The sequence below is a fragment of the Pimephales promelas genome, chromosome 14 (genome assembly GCF_988280905.1).
Source record: "Pimephales promelas chromosome 14, fPimPro1.hap1.1, whole genome shotgun sequence".
Classification (NCBI taxonomy): Eukaryota; Metazoa; Chordata; class Actinopteri; order Cypriniformes; family Leuciscidae; genus Pimephales; species Pimephales promelas.
In genome coordinates this window covers 17,392,011-17,414,751 of record NC_142782.1, presented here as the reverse complement: position 1 = coordinate 17,414,751, position 22,741 = coordinate 17,392,011, and positions in this window count along the sequence as shown.

Below are 22,741 nucleotides of genomic sequence, written 5' to 3'. Positions count from 1 at the left end.
GAAAATGGATTCATCATATACTCGCTTATATACATTTTGTAAATTTTGAACACATAATAAACTGTTAATAAACAGCCAATACCCTAGTAATATGCATGCTAATAAGCACGTCTTAACTAATGTATCACTAATTTAGAAGGGAACTGGGAATAACTTTGTTTTGAAATACCAACATTTAAAGCTGCAGTCCACAGCTATTTGGGGGTTAAAATGATCCAAAATACATACACTACTCTTACTATTTCTTCCATATGAAGATATGAAAAGAAAAAGGTTTTCTGTAGCAGTTTCTGCTCATTCAGTGGTGCCAAATCTACATCACAACACTTTCTGAATTTACCGCGCGAAACAGACAACACGTATAGTGTAGTCAGTTCTTTTTAGTAGAAATCAAAACATTCAACATACCAGTGTATCAAAACTCATGAACAAATGAGTCATGTGAGCCATTTCTTTTTAGGGACACAAAAACTTACATTGCAAGCAAAAGTATGAAGAATAAATTACCCTAATGAGTCATTTTTTTGTAGTTGTTTTTTTTAGTAAATCAAACACATATGCCTACAGTACATCTCGCAAGTTACCATTAAATTACTCTACTGATTAGTTGTTCACAAGACAAGTAGTTAAAGGAAAACAACAACATGTGTTTTGTCAGTTTATGATATTTATGTATTGCAGTTTGTGCTTTTTAAGTTTTTGAGAATTCACCACTCTCAGTTGAAGCTGACCCCTCTTTTCTCCTCTCCGGCTCCTTGACAGAGAAACAAATCTAAGATGGCTGATGATAAACTATTGTGGTTTGAGAAGGTAGGCTGCAAGTGCCAGGACTTCATTTGTGTCAGACGCTCTATGATAGTAATGAATTTCTGTGGTGAACCCGAGACTGAGAGAAACAGAGGCTGGCGAGCAGTACGTCCAAGCGGTACCAGTCAATCTCTGCAATCCATTTCAGATTTTATCTGCACGATCCTGTCATTCCCTATAGCATCACCACCACAGCATATACTTGTGTCATGCTTGCAAAGTATCACCCATTTTCACTTTTTCCAGCTTGGCCAATAATCATCTACTCTGCCAAATCACTCTCAAAACTACATTTTAGACAAAGCATGTGCGATCGAAAGACTTTAAAAGGTCTATAAGGGCAGAGCGACTGGCTCTTTTATCCATCTCATAAAACCCTTTTGATTCATAATGTCGATGGAGCATATCTGGTTACTTAGGTGGAATCGGAGCAGCAGAGGAGGCTTAATTGCTCCCAGCGAGTGCAGCCAAAGGACTTGATTAGACCCCGGACTACTTCTCATGTTCTTCATTTGTGCAGCGACGACCTTCTGCGGTGATGGACTCAAGCAAGAGGTCACTCAGTGAGGTTCTCCTCTGGGAATCGGCCCCTGCTAAAAAGGAAGTTTGAAAAGTAGTAGCTTAAATTTGGAGCAGTTAACAGTTAAACTCACTTATAGAGTACATTTTTGACTTTATTTTGTGAAACAATACACTTTAAGTGGACTTTAAGTGAAGAGGTTGGACTTAGTTAAGAAAGCATAATGCAGCTCTCAATTATGTTTCTTTTAAATACTTTTTTTCTCTTCTTAAATTCAGAATTAAAGATGGAAAAATTTAAATGAAAATAAATATGTGTGTATATATATATATATATATATATATATAATGTTGTTTTGTGAAAGATTAATGTGGGAGATTTTGTAGTGTGTAATGCTTTATGTTAATTTAGAAGAGTTTCTGTTATGCTTCAAGGTGCAAATTTTTGAAAACAATAATGTTGTTGTCTCTGTGTAAACTACAAAAATGTGAAAATGGAAAAAAAAAATGGAAATCGTTTTCACAGTGTTGTCGTCTGTACGCGAAAAGGCAAAAGGAAAAACTTTTCCATTTTTTAGCACATTGTTTTAGCACATTGACTTTTCGTAAAGCTAACATCCTGAGTTGAGTTGTAACTCCTGAATTTTTAATATGCACCATTACATGCAGAAGTGTCTAGAAAAAAAAAACTCTTTGAACATCATTTGATCATTATTGGAGGCGACACACTTTCAAATGAAAGTTTAAAATTACTACTTAGATTGCTGAGGGTTCCTTAACATTTTGTTTTTAGGAGTAATAGTGATAAAATGTGTAAAACATTGGGGGAACGGTTGCTTATGATGAAAATATTAAGGAAAAAAAGGAGAAGGTAAAAAACAATAATAGTTCTCAACTTAGCCACAAGCCATTAGCAAGATGAATTAGTCAAATCCATGCAAGTGACAATGGCTACAGAGGGAACCTGATCCTGGAGCCTCTACAACCTAAAGTCCCAGACGCCACCAGGAAGCAGACGGAGTACAGAGCAGCCCTCCAGAGACCCGATCATCACACACACACACACACACACATGTATTTACAAAAGGAGACACGCACAAATATGCACATCTGCAATACATGAACACAGATTCATGGATTTTAGCAGACCTGAAGAAAAAATTGGTAGGGAGAAAAGCATTCTGTATTATTAGATACATATAAATATGTAAATACTGTATAGAGCTGGTAAGTCCCGCCCCTTCCGCTAACCCCGCTGGACCTCTTGGTTGAAAAATCGTCAATGCAAATGAATGACAGAAAATATTTTTTTTTCTAATCCCGTTTGAGTTTTGCAATGAATGCGAACATATGTTGTCAGAATTTTTTGGATATTGGATTGGATATTTACGGATATGGATATTTACGCTTTTGCAAAAGCGTCTTATATGGCGCTTTGGGATGAGAACGGGCTCTGAATTTTATACTCCATGGTTATACTAATTAAACGTTAGTCACAAAAACAGATAAAACAGACACCCCTCGTTGTGTTTATGCTTCTTTTTAAAATTATATAAACATAACTATATATAAAATTACATCTAAACGTATGTACGTTTCGTTTCAAAGACGGGAGGACAGTAAATATTGAAGACTCTGCCATAATCCTGTTTTCTCTGGTTTTCCTCCGCTTTAATCTACACAACCGGAAATGGGCGAGCATCCTTACGTCAAATGCGGAACTTATGCGTGCATATAGCCCATTCCACAACTGCTGGCCAACGAATCATCCAATAAACTGTCAAACTCATTACATGAGATATATAAAAAAAAAATCCCAGACAACATATGTTCACATTCATGGCACAATTCAAACGGGATCAGAAAATAATTATTTTCTCTCATTCACAGGTCCACTTGGAGTTTTACGGATGAGCGGGACTTACCAGCTCTATATCAAGGCTGTCAACATTAATGCGTTGATGGATGCGCTTAATTCAAAATTCTTAAAACTTTAAAATAATTGAATGCAAATACAGTACTGAAGCATGTGAAATTGCGTAATTAACGTAATTTACATCATACTATCCAACGCTATCTCATGATCAATTCGTACGAATTCGTACGAGTGATTAAAAAGTGGCTAATTCGTACTAATTCCGAATTCGTACGATATGTCTAAACCCACGTGATGGGTAGGTTTAAGGGCGGGGTCAGGGGTAGGTCATTCGTACGAATTCATGCGAATTGGCCAACTCGTAAAATATGTAAGATTTAGCAAAAATCGTACTAATTTGTACGAGTGAGGTCGTACGAATTGTTACGAATTAGCCACCTCGTAAAATTCGTATGAATTGCCGTGAGATCGTGTTGGACTATCTTAGAAGTTAGGGGTTTATCATAGTGACCATCTGCAATGGCAAAAACACCTGTAGCCCTATTAGGCTGAAATTTCAATTCTATTATATACCCCTTATTGGGGTATATAATACCCCAGTGCGGGTATAAATGCGGAAGAGGATGCACGCACCACTTGTTTTTTGCCAATATTACAACACTTGATATTGCACCACTTGATTTTTTGCCAACGTACACTTGGGGTTGGGTGGAGGGAGACAGCCCTCGCTGTAGCACCTCTTGCAGGAAGGAAAGCACCGATAGAACATCTTCAGGGGTTTTCACGGAGAGCAGCTCCACGTCCCATCCAGGGACCGGACATGGACTTACCAGAAGTCTGGAAGGTCCTCCCTCAGAGGAATGGGCTAGGGAGGGGCTGTCAAGAGGAGCTCGGCAGCTGGGCCAGCTGTTGGTCCGGTTGGGCCTATAAGGGGTAACTAGCAAGACCTGCTCCTCTTCCTCCCTGACTTTGCACAGTATCTTTGCAAGAAGGCTCACTGGGGGAAACGCATACTTGTGGAGGCCACGGGGCCAGCTGTGTGCCTGAGCATCCGAGCCGAGGATCCCCTCGTACAGGGAGTAAAACAACTGGCAATGGGACGAGTCTGAAGAGGCAAACAGATCTGTCTTGTGCGGCCCCGAAGTGGCCCCAAATCAGCTGGACCGCCTGGGGATGGAGTCTCCACTCTCCTTGTACCACAGATGCTTCTGACTCCTTAGGAGGAGATGGCGGGCAAATTGCGACATGCGACTAGAGTTGTGACGTTCGCGAACGAACCGATTCTTTTGAACGGCTCAAAAAAATGAACGATGGGAGCCGAGTCGCGGCTGGAGGGGAGCCGTTCTTTCTGTCGTTCTTTTTTTCCTATGCGTGTTTTACACAGATGCACGCAAATTAACTCCTCAGTTAAAGGGGAAGGGGCGCACCCAGCGCAGGGGTGATAGTTGTGATAGTAGTGCACGCGCGTGCATCATTTACTCTTACGTTATTGGGTAGGAGCGGAGCCAAAACTTGTGCACGCCGCCATCACATGGTTACTCCAGTTAAAAAAAAAGCCATAAAGTAAGAAACTGCTTGTATTTATTTACATTGCATTTTGTGTTCATGTTATTGTATCTACAGTATATATTTACAACTTTAAATATTTTTTTGTTTTTTATCAAAATGTTCTTGTGGTATTGTATGAATAACATAAGTCAACATCTTTACACATACACACACTTTGTACTAAAGGTAAATCCAAAATAGTGATGTCACTTTCTAAGCAGAGGGATGTTGTGCAACCCTATGGAATATAGTCCACACATGACAAATGAGGTAATAATCAAAATTTCAGAATAATTCAAACTCAGATATTGATGTGTGATATCTGAGTTTGAATTATTTGACAACAAATCTCACCTCATCATTCCTCCCAGTGATTATAATAAATATTTAATAAGAGCCAAAAGAGCCATTCTTTTGAACGGCTCTTTGGAAGGAACGGATCGCCAAGATCCGGATCCCCTCAAAGAGCCATAAATCCCATCACTACATGCGACAGCGTAGACCACCTTGATGGTTGATGTGAAGCAATGGTCGCAGTGTTGTCCGTATAGACCAGTACATGCTTGTCGAGCAGTGGCATTTAGAGGCGTCTCAAAATTAGCAAATTGAGAAATGCTGTAGATTAACAGGTTAAATCATTCTAAATTAATTTATTGCATCCCTTTCTGCTATTTATCTATTTTATTCTGGGCAAAATGCAGTGTAAAACTTTGGATAGCATTTGCGACCGGCTATCAGTTAAAATAAGTTGCATTTAACCCAAAATGTAAATTTAATGTTACACTTTAGCATACATTATGTGCTGTACTATGTGTGTCTGTTGCTCTAAACCGAAGCTTAAGAAAGTAACACTGGTTCTAGGGTTTTCCTGCTGCTCTGCACCGCTGCACATGTAGAGGTGGTGACATTGACTACAAATGAGTTTAAATATTGGATTCAGGGCTGGCAGACCCTGGACCCCACTCCATTACCCTTGGGAGCCTGGAAGTCACATGTATCGGATCACATAGGAGAGGATTTAGAGGGAGAAAGCAAGATAGAGAGAGAAGTGGGCAGTGAAGTGAGTCAGATGTAGTCGAGACTTCTCCCATAAGTACTGATCAGTATGACCTTTTAAAGGAACTCATGATAACTTCACAAATATTATTCCTGTGTTTTTTTACATGCATGTAATGTTTCTTGAATTGCATGATATTCTTGTTCTGAAAGAGACGTCTTTTTTATCAATCACACCTTGATTGCTGTATACCTTTACACGCAATGCATGTGCTGGCTTTCAAAAAAAAATTACTTGATAAAATCCCAGCACAAAGTCTCACACAGTGTTTAGATTCTGACACATTGTGTCTCGGGGCCTGAGCAAAGCTGCTGTTGTCAGTTGCAGCGTGTTTGATATTAACACATTGTCTTTGTCATAATGGCATCCTCCTGGTTTGTGCCGTGCTGCTCGATCGTCTCCAATGGCCAGCAGAGTGCTGATGAGGCCTGACATGTGAAGTATGACATCATGCCAGTGGGTGGCCTGTCGGAGGGACCGCACCAGTGAGGTCACAGGTCCTGTAATGACTTCCTCAGGGTTCAGCAGCAGCTGCAGTAGAAAGCAGTGAGACTTAGATGCTTCTCTCCATGTGTCTTTCTCGTTTTTGTCTCTTTTCTTGTAGGTGTTGGGCTTCTCCTTATTATCTCATTCTCTCGCTGTCATTCAGTCATCAGAAATAATTATCCAGCTACGATGCTCTCCTCATTTGTACACCTTGCATGGCAAAAGTGTTGTGTCGGCAAGGGTTTCTTTTTTCTGTTTTTGAAAGTAGTGCCTTAAAAAGCCTACATTTATTTGATCAATCAGTGATATTGTTGCATTAGAATATTATAAACTTTCATTTATTTTTAAAATGTAATTTATTTTAAAACTATGATGAATTTTTGAAAACCCAAACTTTTGAATGTTAGCTTGTATTTAATAAAAATCAATCATTTAACAAAACTGTCAATCAGTAAGGGCTATCTAATTTTGGAACAAATTCTAATTATATTCCCAAGTTTGAACATAAATATTTGTTAGATATGTATTTCTACAACAACAAAGTTGAACGGCTGAGCTTGCGTTACAGGGTTGAATGGCTGAAACGGCATACTTGAAAATGTTAAAACAAGAGTAGTCATGAAAAGTGCATAATATGACATTTGAAGACAATAAATTAGCTGCTTGTCTTGTTTCTAAATATAAAATAATTCAAAAACATCCAAACTACATTTCACCTGAATGCTCAGCTTTGTGGTTTACATGTCAGCAGGTTCATATGACATTTGCAGTGGAACTGCAGCTACAGGTCACCGTTGTGGGCTCTCATCGAGATTTATTCTGGGCTGAATCATAGCAAGCCCTGGGCTGTCTTGATAAATAGCTACTACAGGCAAACGGAAGAGTGTGCTCTTTGACTTCGTAGGTCATGCTGCCTTGTTGTGGGGACACGGACTAATGCGATCTGAAGTGTTAAGTTATTATGGTGAAAACTAGACCAGCGCTCTGTAAGCAGGGATGTCAGGTAGGAGAAAAGCGGAACGAAGGAAGAGGAAAAAGAGAAGGTCACTGAAGAAGGAGAGAGTGCGAACAAATGAGCTGCTGAAGAGGACAAGTATCACTGAGATGGTATTAGAAGGAGGTGAAATTGCTACCTGATGACTACGGGGAGGAGGAGTAAGAGAGATGAACAAGGATGGAGAAAAAAAAAGCTTTGTTCAAGCAAAAGCTTTTTATTAGTCTCAAATCTGTTTAGTTATTTGCAGTAAAAAGACAGAGGATTGGATGTTTACAAGTAAGAACCAAAAAAAAAAAATTATAAATAACAAAGTTTAAATCAGATTCCCACACACTGGTGTTTGAGATTGAGAACCAACAGGTTTGACTCTCAAACTGTCTCTTTCACACAGTAACATACAAACCGTTTTCAAATAGCTGTATGATGCAAGGTGGAATAAAAAAAATGCAAGGTCAATGCATTTTTAAAGAAAGTACTTTTTATTGTATTCCTATGTAAACATGAAGTGTTTGACCATTGCACATGTGTTCTAAACATGCGAAACTTAAGTTAAAAGAACAAAAACATTTTGTAAAACAAACAAAAAAAATCTCATAGACCTAGTGTTTTTGTTTTTTTTTTGCGTGTGTGTGTGTGTTTTTTTCCACTGATATGTCTTACGTATTTTGACTTAGCCCATATCTTCTGAAAGCCTATATCTTCTGAAATGGCTTCCCGAACAAGAAAACATGTTGTGCAAGGATTTTGTCAATTTGGGAATTTATTGGATCAATGGAGTTTGCTTTTGTTGTGATCTCATGTGAGTGAAGGACAGGTTGTCCCATCTTTGCACCGGTGAACATGTCATCACAAAAGAGAAGATTGTTTCTTCCCTTCCCTACGTCTACAAGCCTATGACCATATAAGACATATGGCTATTTTTTTTATTATTTTAATGTCACTAATGATATTTACATCTGATCATCTATCATGCATAGGTACAGTGTGAACCTCAAACCATCAGATTAATCCACGCAGAATAGAAGAGCAGAAGCAAAACTTACGAATGACCAAAGCAATGTTCCTCCGGAAGTAACTCAAAAGCTACATGTAGTTTCACTTTTAATTTATTTTACTGTAAAAAAAAAAAAAATTGTTGGTTTAACTTAAAAAAATAAGTAACCTGGTTGTCTTAAAATTTTAAGTTCATTGAAATGGAAATATTGAGTTAATACAATGAAGGAGATTGATTTAATCACCAGAAACTCAAAATATTATGTTATCTGAGCTACATAAATTATCTAAGTTGATTTGACAAAAGAAAAAATGTTGTGATTGCAAATCATGAAAATATTTTTTTTACAGTAAGTGCAAATTGTGATACAGTTTATTTTTTCTTTTTTTACAGATTTTACAGATTTTACAGATTTCGGCAACTCGTAAAATATGTTCGATTTAGCATGAGTGGGGTCATAATATGAATATCTTCCAGCTGGAACCTGCTTACGTCACGAACAACCGCAAACATCAAATAGGAAAATTCAACTGCAGTAGCCACCGTTCAACCTAAAGAAGGCAGCACTAAGACGTTTTTACACAATATATTGTACAATTAAAACACTTTATCCCCAAACGTCAAAAAAGTTTCTCAAATCAATGAACAGCACTAATAAAGCCCCATTCTTACAAATCATTAACCAAAAAAAGCTGGGTTAGGGTTACCCTTTAAGCACTCAAATAGAAGACTGACAACTATATTCTGATAGTCTAAAATGGTCTATTATGCTGGTTAATGTTGCAGACTAGTATTTGTAATCATATTATTTTAGTAATCATAAATACAGTACAATAGCTTTACAGGTTACTGCCCTTTGTTACTCTAGTTATTTACTTGTATTTCAATGGAAATAGTTTATTTCTGCATTTAAAAAAACAAGGTGGACAGACATATGAATATGTAAAATACAGCTTCTAGCGTATGTTGTTGCATGCACCTTGCGAGCTTTCCATTCATGATGCAAATAAGCAGATAGCAAATTTTCCGTCTTCTCTTTCCACAATGACAGACACTCTCATGTGTTGTTTGAGTCTCTTAGCACCATGCTGAGCTTAAGTCATTATGGCAACCTATGTAGATATACCAGATATAAGCGACACAGTCTGAACAAACAGATTGGATTTAATCACTTGCAAAATGACAGTGTGGACAGCCAGTCCTAGATCGGATTTAAAAACAAATTGGGTGCAGTGTGACCAAAGCCAGAGAAGCCAGGATGTGGGGAGAGATGGGGATGAGGACTTTCAGTAATATCTACAGAGATGGGAGGACTTTAAAAAAAAATGAAAATTGTGACTACAGTGTATAGCACAGGGGCCTGTACTACACAGTGTTGCCTTGTTAGAGCGCATTGTTTGGTGGAGGAGCCTTGTTTGTTTATCCAAGCTCAGTTGAATAATGCAGTAGTAACTCAACTCTCCAAGTCTCCTGAGCAAAAGCCTCAGCACCTGTCAGAGATCTGCTTCGCCTGTCGAGAGAGATGCAAAGACGAAAACACGCCATCGTTACAAAGCCAAATAAAGTCCAAGTAATAGCTTACAGATGGCAAAAACAAATCACAGCTGTTAATTCCACGTGAAACACAAAATATGAAATATAAATGAAGTGCAAGGGGATTTCGGAAAGCAAATCTACGGATCCCACCACCAATATCTCTTTATTACAAAATATGTAAACATGCCAAATTGTGAGAAACGCTATATTGCCATGCAGACTGGTACAATACATGTCAGTGTCCTTATTTAGTTAGAAAAGGGAATACAGTGATTGAATTATATATTTGATTATAGGGATAAATGTAAATTACTCGCACATTCGACAATGTCTGTGCAAATTTAAGTCTGTACTGTAATTGACATCAGATCTGTCCCATAAATACTATATTTTGGAGGCAGCTTGACATCATGTTGCCACTGTGAACTATAGCATATGAAAAAAGATCTGTGAAGATTTATATATATATATAAGTATATATATATACTTTATATGTATTAGTGCTGGGAAACGATTAATTGCGATTAATCGAATCCAAAATAAAAGTTTGTGCTTACATAATATATGTGCAAGTACAGTGTTTAATTATTTTGTATATATAAATACACACACATGGATATGAGAAAAAAATTATATACAAAATATTATATGTATAAAGTATTCAATTCAAATTTATTTGTATAGCGCTTTTCACAATACATATTGTTTCAAACCAGCTTTACCGAAAGTGCATTTCAGAAATGTACATGGAAAAATACATTTAGGTAATCATGTAACAATTTAGGGCGTAACATATATCGCCGACGTTGAGTCGTCTCTTCACAGGTGTCTAGTCGTCTCATCGCAGGTGTTGGGGCATCTGAAGTCTCTACATGTACATGTATAGTGTATACATGTAAATATTTCTTAAAATGTATACATTCATTCACGTATTTATATATGAAATAATTATACACAGTAAAAACATATATTATGTAAACACAAATTTCTTTTTATTTGGATGTGATTAATCACGATTAAACTTTGCCCAGCTCTATATTTGTTAGTCCTCATGTAATGTCCTCACTAACAGTGAAACAATAATTGTGTCTGTGTGTGTGTGTGTGTGTGTTCAATGGAAAATTAGCATAAGTTTAAAGCGAAGTTTAGTAAATAATGACAGAATTTTCATTTTGGTGTCAACTAATCCTAGCTGAGGAAAAAAAAAAAAAATCGAAGGAAATATAGGGCAAAATTGAGATAGAAAGGGGGAAAAGTCAGATTCAGTGATGTGTCTGTGATGTCACTGCACTTTAAGAGCACAAAGGCGTTGCTATGCTGCCTGACAACCCTGTGTTGAGAGGTAAAGGGAACACCTGTCTACTGTCACCAGTCTTCACAGATCTGCCATTGCCCGTAACTCACAGATGAACGGAGTACACTATCTCCTCTCCCTCACACGACGTCTGCAGCCTTAGCATGTAGGAGAGCTCGAGGTTGGAGGTGAGAGATACTGGATTGTTGTTGAAGGGTTTTGTTGAAAATGTTGCATTTAGAGAAAGGGGACTGTGGCATGTGATAATTAGTCCAGCTATTTACATAAGCGTGAAGAAAACAAAACGTGGTGTTTCAGAGCTCAAAAGTTTTAATTTGATTCTCAAAAGAGAACTTCATGTTAATTGTGTGGACATTAGCAAGTGTTTCGTAACTATTTGTATTGCAGCCTTTATTTTGAAGCTGTGAATAACTAAAAACACCTGGAAAATAAATCAGTCGAATCTTTATTTATCACCACAGAACCAAGCCTGAGGAATTATACAGTTTACAGTATTGCCATTGAATAGCACCTCATTAAACGCCTTGCAGAAACATGAGGTTAAAGAAACAATGCACCCAAAAATTCAGTAAGAAAAATAGACAGCTCTTTTCTATGTAATTATAATAAATGGGGGCAGAATCTTTCGAAAACTAAAACCGTCCATACAAAAAAGTTGTCCATACAACTTGCTCTATATTTCAAATCATCTTAACCCATTTGATATAGCTTTATATAAAGACAACTCGAGTAAATTAAGTTGTTGAAGTGCAGAGAACAGACTCAGGCCCCATTTACACTGCATGGTTCAAGTGATCCAAATCACCGATTTTTTCCCACAGATCGGATATGACAGGTAATCGTGTAAGGAGGAAAAAAAAAACGCATGGATTCCGATTTTCTCAGATACGTGATACGTGCATTTGCGTGTGCCATGTAAGCAGATAAAAATCGGATATTCCCCAGTAATTGCGAGTCGTACGTCATTAAAATAGTGCGTGATTATAGACGCGATGGAAGAAAGGATACACACAGTAGAGCAATATGGAGGTTTCATGTCTTTTGAGTGTTTGGGGCGAAGAGTGCAGGCGAAAATGCAGGGTTGTAGAAACAAATTCGTGTTTGAAGACATTTCACAAGATATGGGGAGGCATGGTTGTTCTGACCAGGCACATAGCCACAACATAAACTGACTGCAAAGTCGGTTGTACTCAGGTGTCTAAGGGATTTATTAAACAATGAAATAAATTACACACAAAACTGAAATTGGGAAATAACTAAAACAGAACAAAACAAAACATGGAGATCAACAACAGGCATAGTGGCCAGCGCACAAGTCTCTCCCTCCTCTTCTCTCTCTCTGCACAAAGTGCCTCAGCTTTTAAAGGGTGTCTCTCCACCCACTCGTTACCGAATCACACCTGCACACAATAACAAATGAAAGACATACTGCCAAGCAGCCAAACATTAGCAAAGGAAATAGAGGAATGTAACAACGGTTTTAAGCGCTCGTAGCTACCGTGCCTCTCCTCTTTTTCTCCGCCGTACGAGACCGATGTTTTGAAGACTTTTGAAAATATTGTGGAAAGAAAACACTGGGTAATTTTATTTGCATCTGCATCCATTGCGTTTCATGCTGTTTTACTTCATTTTCTGGGTTAGAACGTCTACATTTGGTAGGTTCAGCTGTGTATAGTGTAAATGCAAAAATCGGACACGGGTCACTTTTAAGGCTGCATTTACACTGCAGGTCTTGATGCCCAAATCCGATTTTCTGACTATATCCGATTTTTTTTTTTGACGATCATCTTTTAAAAGTGACACATAACCGATTTTTGCATTTACACTACCCAGATAGCAAACTGACATTGAATCAACGTGGAAATATGACATCGAAACAACGTTGATCTGACATTGTTTTGCTCATCGAATTAACATTGAACCAACGTCAGATGCGTCATTCTTTCAAAACTAACGGAAAATCAACTAGAAATCAACGCGTTGTTTCAACGTTATGAAAGCAAACCAATTTTCGATTTCATTTAGCTTTGAAGAATGCCGCGTCTGACGTTGGTTCAACGTTAATTCGATGAGCAAATCAACGTTGTTTCAATGTCATGAGAGACGTCGTTTCCACGTTGATTCAATGTCAGTTTGCTGTCTGGTTATAGCCTACACTGCTGAAACTACCAAATGCAGTCGTTCTGACCCGGGGAATTAAGCAAAACAGAACGAAATTCAATGGATGCAGATGCGAATAAAATTATCCAGTGTTTTCTTTCCACAATATTTCAATAAGTCATCAAAACAATTGGTCTCGTTCGGCAGAGAAAAAAAAAGAGGAGAGGCTCTAGCCATGAGCACTTAAAACGATGCCTCATATCTCGTGAAATGTCTTCAAAAACGGATTTATTTCTGTAACAATCCTGCATTTTTGCCTGCACTCTTCACCCCAAACACTCAAAAGACATGACACCTCCGCATTGCTCCACTGTGTGTATCCTTTCTTCCATCGCGCCTATAATCGCACACTTTTTAATGACGTACGACTCGCATTACTGGGGAATATCCGATTTGTCTGCTTGCATGGCACACTCAAATGCACGTATCCGATTCATATCCGATTTATTACCACATATGAATGAGGCCTGAATCCGATCTGAGAAAATCGGAATCCATGTGTTTTTTTCCTGCTTACACGTTCACTGGTCATATCCGATCTGTGCCACATGACAGGAAAAAATCGGATTTGAGTCACTTGAACCATGCAGTGTAAACGAGGCCTAAAAGATGATGTAAGCGGGTCGTCAAAAAAAAAAAAATCGGAAAAAGTCAGAAAATCGGATTTGGGCATCAAGGCTACGTCCACATTAATCCGGATACATTTGAAAACGGGGTTTTTGTTTGAAAACGCTCTCCGTCCACACTAGCGTTTTCAGGTGTTTTCCGACGTTTCAGTGTGGATGAGAAACTTCTAAATTAACTTTACTGCGCATGCGTGAAACTTCACAAAAGCTCACTGAGATGATACAGATGGGAAAATAAATAATAATGCCATCGCACAACAACAGGATCATTTTATTTAGCAAAATATCTCACCATCACGGATGCGTCCAGGTCGCATTCAGTCACCATATGTTTGGTCTAAAACGCAACTGCTCTCCTGTTTTGCCGCAGGACAGCAAATGTGAGTAGACTACATTATCTGTTATCTTTGCAGTACTGTGCTATGAAGAATAGCACATATTAAGTAACATAGAAAGTAACATATTTTAGCAATAGTGTAAAAATGAATAACACATAACAGGCACAATACCGATAAACATGAATATCTATTGGTACTACATGGATCACATGACTAAACTTACGTCATCGTTTTGAAATACCTCCGGTTTCACTGTCCACACTACAACGCGAAAACGGCGTTTTCAAATTTATCCACTTTGGAGAGCATTTTCCAAACGATACGTTTTTGTTGACTTAAAACAGCGTCTCAGTGTGGACGGAAGGCCAAAACGGAGAGAAAAATATACGGTTTCAAACGAAAACGTATTAGTGTGGACATGGCCCAAGACATGCAGTGTAAATGCAGCCTTAGTGACTGCAGAACTGCATTAACAGAACCTGTGGCAGGTTGAATTTGTTTAGCTGGTGAAGGAAGTACAACCTCTGCTGGGCCTTTTTTGCAATAGAACAAATGTGACTGTCCAACCCGATCTCACGACCAAGTCGTACGAATTCGACGAATGATTAAAAAGTGGCTAATTCGTAACAATTCATACGACCTCACTCGTACGAATTAATACGATTTTGCTAAATCGTACATATTTTACGAATTGGCCAATTCGTATGAATTCGTACGAATGACCTACCCCTTACCCCGCCCCTAAACTTAACCATCACGTGGGTTTAGACAAATCGTACGAATTAGTACGAGTGAGGTCGTACGAATTAGTACGAATTAGCCACTTTTTAATCATGCGTCGAATTCGTACGAATTGGTCGTGAGATAGTGTTGGACTGTCCCACTTCAAGTCTTCATTTAGGCAGAAACAATGAGCTCATTAAAGCAATTATTACAAGTTGTGATCACAATATATATATATATAGGAAATTTGGCAGTTGTGCATGTTGATTCAAAGTTGGTGTCATAATAGTCCAAAATAAATAGAATAATGAAAAATAAAACGTGTGCGTTAGAAGATATACAATTTGATCCACTTAAACTACAATTATAGATTCAAAGCTTAAGTCCAACCCTCCTATACTTCATTTCACGTGTGTGTTAGCCTTTCAAAGTATAGGCCTACTCCCTTTACCGTGAGCACAGAAAGATGCATTCATCGCATGCGCGCTATCTAGACGTCTTATTTTCATGTGCTGAAGTCATTCGCACATGCGCTGTTCTTCTTTTGCTCTTTTTCCTTTTGTGACGGTTAGCAAACAGACTTGCATTAACACACGCGCCCAGTTCTGGACTGTAGTATGGATCGCCTGTGATATATATATATATATATATATATATATATATATATATATATATACAGCCCGTTCTCATCCTTTAACGTCATATAGAACGCTATATGCAAAAACGGCGCAATACTACGCACATGGCACCCTTTATCGTTAATATAACACGCGAACCCAAGACGTTATAAATCCTTTAGCGTGAATATGACACGCACACCCTACCCCACACCTAAACTTAGCCCTCACAGCACATGTTATATTAACGATAACGGGTGCCATGTGCGTAGTATAGCGCCGTTTTGTCATATAGCGCTCTATATGACGTTAAAGGATGAGATGCGTTGATATATATGATATACAATTTTTTAAGAGCAACCAGTAGGCTACAGTTATTGTTGAGTTCCACAGAAGACATTCACACAGGTTTGGAACGACATGAGGGTGTTTTTTGGTTAACTGTCCTTTATCAAGGGTAAAATGATAGCTTAAGGATGACCCCTTCTACATAGTCTTCTTCGGATAATGCTTTCTGGAACCACGTGTCCACATGTCTGTAGCTACACACCACCCAAATATGATCATATTAGACATTCAACCATGACAGAAACTAAGGGATCATATCCTTCTTATCCGGCAGCCCGGATGTCCTCCGTCACATTAATCAAACCGTGACATGCTACAACAGTGAGCAAAGTGTGAATTGAACCACAGCGGCAAACTTCAGAGCTCAGTCGAACTCCCAACCCCAAAGTATACTTAATTTGACAAAGTATCTGTAATAAATCACACACTCATTCTAAAATAACCACTCCATTTATATTCAGATATGAAAGGGCTGGACATTCTCCTTTAAAATGTAGAGTTCACTTTGGTTGGAGAATAAGAGAGACCACTGTAATGACTTCCAGATAGCTGTACTCTCCGAGAGGGCCATACATCATACTTTAACAAGTACCAATCAACACATCTCCACTCTGTTCGCCCTCCCCGTCCCCTTCCTCAGGCTGCAGGGTAGCTTCTGGAAAATTGTGTGTGGAATACTTACATGTGGGCAAGTCTGACTAGTGTCCTGTGTGTCATATTGCTTTTGATGTTTTTATAGTTCGATGAAATCGTGCGAGAGGTGAATCAGCACCTGTCAAAGATCCGTTCTATCCGTCTAGACTCGACAAAATAGGCAGATGAAAAATAAATAAATAAACACCTTGCTCTGAGACAAAGTCAGAGTAATCGATTACAGTAATCAATAACTGATCAATTTCTAATATTTGTTGCTGATTGGTCGATAGCCATGTTTTACGATACCTGTCAAATACTGGAAGCATTACAACATCTCTATGCACACTGGGGCAGTGTCTATTTAATCAAAACTGCAGTAAAAAAAAAATTGCGAAATATTTTTAGAAATTAAAAGAACTGTTTTCTATTTGAATGTGTTTTAAAATGTAATTTATTCCTTCAGAAATCATAATTTGGTGCTCAAGAAACATTTATTATCAATGTTGAAACAGTTGTGCTTAACATTTTTGTGCAGATGATACTTTTTTCAGGATTATTTTATGAAAAGAAAGTTCAATGAACATAAATTATTTGCATTTAATACATTACATTTATTAAAGTATTCATTATAAAGCTGTCACTTTTTAACCAGTTGAATGCACCCTGATGAATAAAAATATTCACAATATAATACAAATTTCCCTCTTTTTCTCTCTTACCAAAAATGTTTGAATGATATCATTGTTTCAACAAAAATGTTAATCAACAAAAACTGTCCATTTACAAAGGGCTGTCCGTTTAAAAAAAAAAAAAAAAGTTGACGGATTAAATATGTGTGGGTTTGTGAAAGAGAGAGGAGTAGACGAGAAAAAAAGACGAGAAAAAAATAGGATCAGTGGAGTGAATGAAATATTAAAGCCCTCTAATGAAAAATACGAGGTTTGCTTTTTCTTTCTACACTTTCAAATGTATTTTTTAATTTATAGTTTTAAATTACAGACATTTTATTTCTAGCTGAGGAGCAACTAGATGGATGGAGCACAGAGCAAAAGGGATGGTTTAAAACTTTAATGAATAAACAATGTCCTTTCGCTGAAATGTTACATGGGTCTTTGAACAATGCACCAGCGGCAATTAATCAATACGAGAAGAAAATTACATTTCATATTTAACAGAATATGAACTCTAGCTTAATAAATGATATCTTCTTTTAATTTAATTGGCGTCAGCTCAGATCTAGCAGATTGCTAATAAAATTCAGGATTTCCATATTTAATGATGCATGCTTTTCGTGCTAAATTTTACAGGGGAAATGTTGTCTTTAATGAACCTTAGAGACAATCCTAATAGACATTGTCTTTAACAAATGTAATTTCCCTTACATTAAAGGTCCTTTGGTTGATTCTGCTGATTTAAACACATTTAGTTATGGAGGACCAGAGAATTATGATGTTCTCCCTACTGCTTTTGTTTGCTGTATTACTGCGACATTATCCATTATTCAGAGTAGTACAAAATAAAAAATAAAAAATAATAATAATAATAAAGGACGTTGCGATCTACTTTTCCATTTCCTCGGTTGGGTTAAAAGGCATGGTTCATTTTGGAGGAGTCTGCAGCGAAAATGGGAATAAATGGATGTCAATTTCCATTTTAAATTGGTAGCCAATGACCCATGGAGGAAGCCCTTTCCACCACAGACAGACAGAATAACTCGAATTAGAAGCGGCTGACATTTCAGTTAATTGCTGTGAGTGTGGCCGGCTTCTGCAGTCACCTCCAAACCAGGTTCAATTAAGTCCTCACCTTTACAGCCGAGTGTTTGGAGGGGAGGAGAGACGGAAGACGGCGAGGAAGAGTGATGCTCAGACCGAGGATGCTGACAACTCACAATGAAGTCTCAATAGTTGTTATGAAGTGTGAATTTTGGCAGAGGGCTGACTCTGGGTGGGGATGAAAACTGATGGCTTTGATTTTTGCGGCCTTTTTAATCACATCTTATCTTTTTGGACAGCATGTTTCAAACACAACAACTTTCATCACAGTTCTCAAAATTCCAATCATCAAGAATTGAAGCATCAATTCGCTTCAGCGTGAACGCTAAGTGAACCATAAATATATAATTTTCTTTTCAGAAAACTGAGTGTGAACACTCTTAAAGGGTTAGTTCACCCAAAAATTAAAATTATGTCAGTATTTACTCACCCTCATGTTGTTTCAATCCCGTAAGACCTTCGTTCATCTTCGGAACACAAATAAAGATATTTAAGATTTTAAGATCGCTCCTGCATACTAGTCCATAGGCTTCTTCAGGGAATGACTCTCGCTGGCCGTTAAAAAGTCGTTAAAAAAGTCGTTAAAGACATCGTTAAAATAGTCCAAGTGACTACAGTGGCTCAATCTTAACTTTATCAAGCGACGAGAATACTTTTTGTGCGCAAAAATAAACAAAAATAACGACTTTATTTCAACTAGTGTTGTCAAAAAACTCGGTACTTCGGTACCAAGTCGGTACTAAAAAAAAAAAATGTTACGGTACCAGCTTTTCTAGGTACCGAGTACCAGGTTAATCCAGTTCTGTTCTAGACGCGATGTCTGAAACGTGCACAGTTGCGTCCTCTTTAACGCTGATATGGCTCTCTCTCTCTGAATCCACTTGTTGAAACGAAAGGAGGAAAGAGCCACATATGGAAATATTTTGGATTAGGCTAATGTCACGTTGCCATAAGAGGCCGATTACATGCAAATTCGCAATTTCAAATATAGGCGTGATTCAAGCGCGCTCCTAATAAAAACTCGTTGGCGTTGCATAGCAACGACAGACGCCGCGTGAGAGCAAGCGCTTTGGAAAGAATAAGCACGCGCAAAAATATAATTAAAAAACACGCGCGACATGTGAACGGCCTCTAAAGTGCTTTCGGGGTAGTTTTACGAGTACATGAGCACAGTAGTATCTACCCGACACCAGAGTACTATGGTATAAGTATTATCATTTAATGTCAATGCCAGTTCTAGGCGTATTCTTGCCTTTATAACTCAGCAGGTTTAAAAAGCCTTTTTAAAATTAAATATGAATGCAGTTTTAGATTAATAAAAGGACAGTCAAGTCAAATAAAACATGTTTTATGGTAATGCTACAAAGATACCATTCATAAACATTACTTAGTTATCAACACATTGAGTGAACAATATATTTTTACAACATTAATTAATGTTTGAAAATGTTATTTATTACAAACACCTGATTGTTCATGTTTGTTCACTTAATTCATTGTGCATTAAATAAATAATAGATTAAAACTTTACAAACAACTTTAAAAATGTGTTAGTGTATACTATTGTTTATTTTAGGTCATTTTATCTAATCTTTTTCTAAAGTGTTTATAATACGAATGTACAGTTTCCATACTTGTAACCGTGATAAACACTTAAATATATGTAAATTTAAACTAAGCTTTGGTACCGAAATTGGTACCGAGAACCGTGAATTTTAACTGGTATCGGTACCGAATACTGAAATTTTGGTACCGTGACAACACTAATTTCAACTATTCACTTCCTTCTCTCTGCGCCTCTAGTCAGTTAGCGTAGAGCTACGTCACACGTAGGCTCACTATTGGCCGACGCTGGTCATGTGTGTGATGCGTGTGACGTACAATAACAGAAGCTTACGCTATTAAACTAGTAACCTGACTCTAAGCAGAGAGAGAAGGAAGTGAATAGTTGAAATAAAGTCGTTATTTTTGTTGTTGTTTTACGCACAAAAAGTATTCTCGTCGTTTGATAAACTTAAGATTGAGCCACTGTAGTCACTTGGACTATTTTAACGATGTCTTTAATGACTTTTGGAGGCCAGCAAGAGTCATTCCCTGAAGAAGCCTATGGACTGTATGCAGGAGTGATCTTAATATCTTAAATATCTTAATTCGTGCTCCGAAGATGAACGAAGGTCTTACGGGGTTGGAACAACATGAGGGTGAGTAAATTATAAATTCGAAATGATGAGAAATGAAATCGCCAAATAAAAATGCAAATTGTGAGATCTAAAATCGCAAACGGTAGATATCTCACAATTAAAAGAAATAATGTCGCAATTACCCTTTTTTTACTCGGAAACAGGCTTCCATTATAATCAGCTTTCAGTCAGGATAAAAACACATTTTTCCCTTTAAATGAGGGCACACAGACACTCTCTTAGCAGTCAAACCCCTCTCAGCGCCCACATTACATTAATATACAAAAACACAAATGCAACAAATGAGGCTATTGAAGGCCCACATTGGCAGGTAAATCATTCTAGTAGGATCAGAGGGGGAATTGTTTAAATTGGCTTTCATTATTCAAGGTCTGTATATGATTTGCACTGGCCCTCTAATTACTAGAGGTACTGACCACCGGGAGCAGTTGACTGAGGCAATGCTAAATAGGTTTACCTGCAACACGATTTGAAGGTCAAACTGTTTATCGCTCTGCCTCTCTCCCAGAAAGATGACGATGACTTGAAACTAGGCTGATATTTGCAGATGGTATGACAAGCTGTTGAAACAAGTACAGTAGAACAGAAAACACAACAGAAAAGATAGTGTAATTTCTCATGACAAAATGATTAGTCCCAATTGACATTCTTCCCTTTGAACCATTATATTTTTTTTCTGCTTGCAAAGCCAATCAGGTCATTAGTCAGAAGAGAAAGTGCTGTAAAACTCCTGGTCTAAGTAAGCACTACTTTAGGTTTAAAGTGGCACATTAACTGCAGTGCATGACCTTACACTGAGCTTGGTAGTATAACAGTTCTATCTTTTGACTTTTAATGTGCCGGGTTCGAATCCATTGTGAGACACCAATGGGTCCCTGAGCAAGATACTTAACCCCTAGTTGCTCCAGAGGCATGCGACCTCTGACATATATAGCAATTGTAAGTCGCTTTAAGACTGTAAGACTGGAAAAATGTTGCCTGGTCCGATGAGTCTCGACTTCTGTTGAGACATTCAGATAGTAGAGCCAGAATTTGGCGTAAACAGAATGAGAACATGGATCCATCATGCCTTGTCAGCACTGTGCAGGCTGGTGGTGGTGGTGTAATGGTGTGGGGGATGTTTTCTTGGCACAATTTAGGCTTCTTGGTGCCAATTGGGCATCGTTTAAATGCCACGGCCTACCTGAGCATTGTTTCGAACCATGTCCATCCCTTTATGGCCACCATGTAGAGGTCTTCACGGGTCCAAAAAGTCATGCCCGACCCGGAAGAGACCCGTAATGTGCTACACCGAACCGACCCGGACCCGTCGTTCATTTCAAAAGTTGGACCCGGACCCGTGCAGACCCGAAAAATGCCATAAATGTACTGCCCGGACCCGACCTGGACCCGTCTATTATTTGAAAACTGGACCCGAACCCGGCAGGAAGACACAAACCCGACTGAACCCGATTGTCATATACTATTTCACACGAGTTGCGAAAAATAAAACTTTTTGTCTTACCTAATTTTAGTAGTCGTCGTCTCACTTCCTGACATTATCTGACTGACTGTGATGCATTACAATCCAACGACAAGAAAGTTCTATCCATGTTATTTCTCTCGTTTTTCCAAGCTTAATCCACTCATTATTTCAGCTTTAAAAGTCCACTTGATGTCACGGTGATGGATTAAAAAAATGCAGCCTTGCACATGTACATTCTGACTCGAGTTAACTCGCATAATAACTTTAACTGTTTGCCCTTTTGAACTATAATAACGATTGCTTGTTCAGCTAGATCATATCTGTGCTCTCTGTTCTTCATTGAGTCTGAATCTGACCACCAAAACTTTAAGATTAAACAAGACAGTTCATTTATATTATTATAAACATTGGAGAAAATGCAAAGCGCGGTTTGGCGGAAGCTCTGCTCTGGTTGCCATAGAAACATGACACGCGCTTGAGATTGCACTCCAATCGCACGTGTATTACCAGCCCGTTCAAAGCGCGTGTTATATTAACGATAACGGGTGCCATGTGAGTAGTATTTCGCCGTTTTGTTATACAGCGCGTCCTATATGACGCTAAAGGATGAGAATGCGTTGGTATTACACACAATGTTAAAAAGACCCGGGACCCGAAGTAATAGATTCGGACCCGACCCGGACCCGGCTGCTCATTTAAAATATAGACCCGAACCCG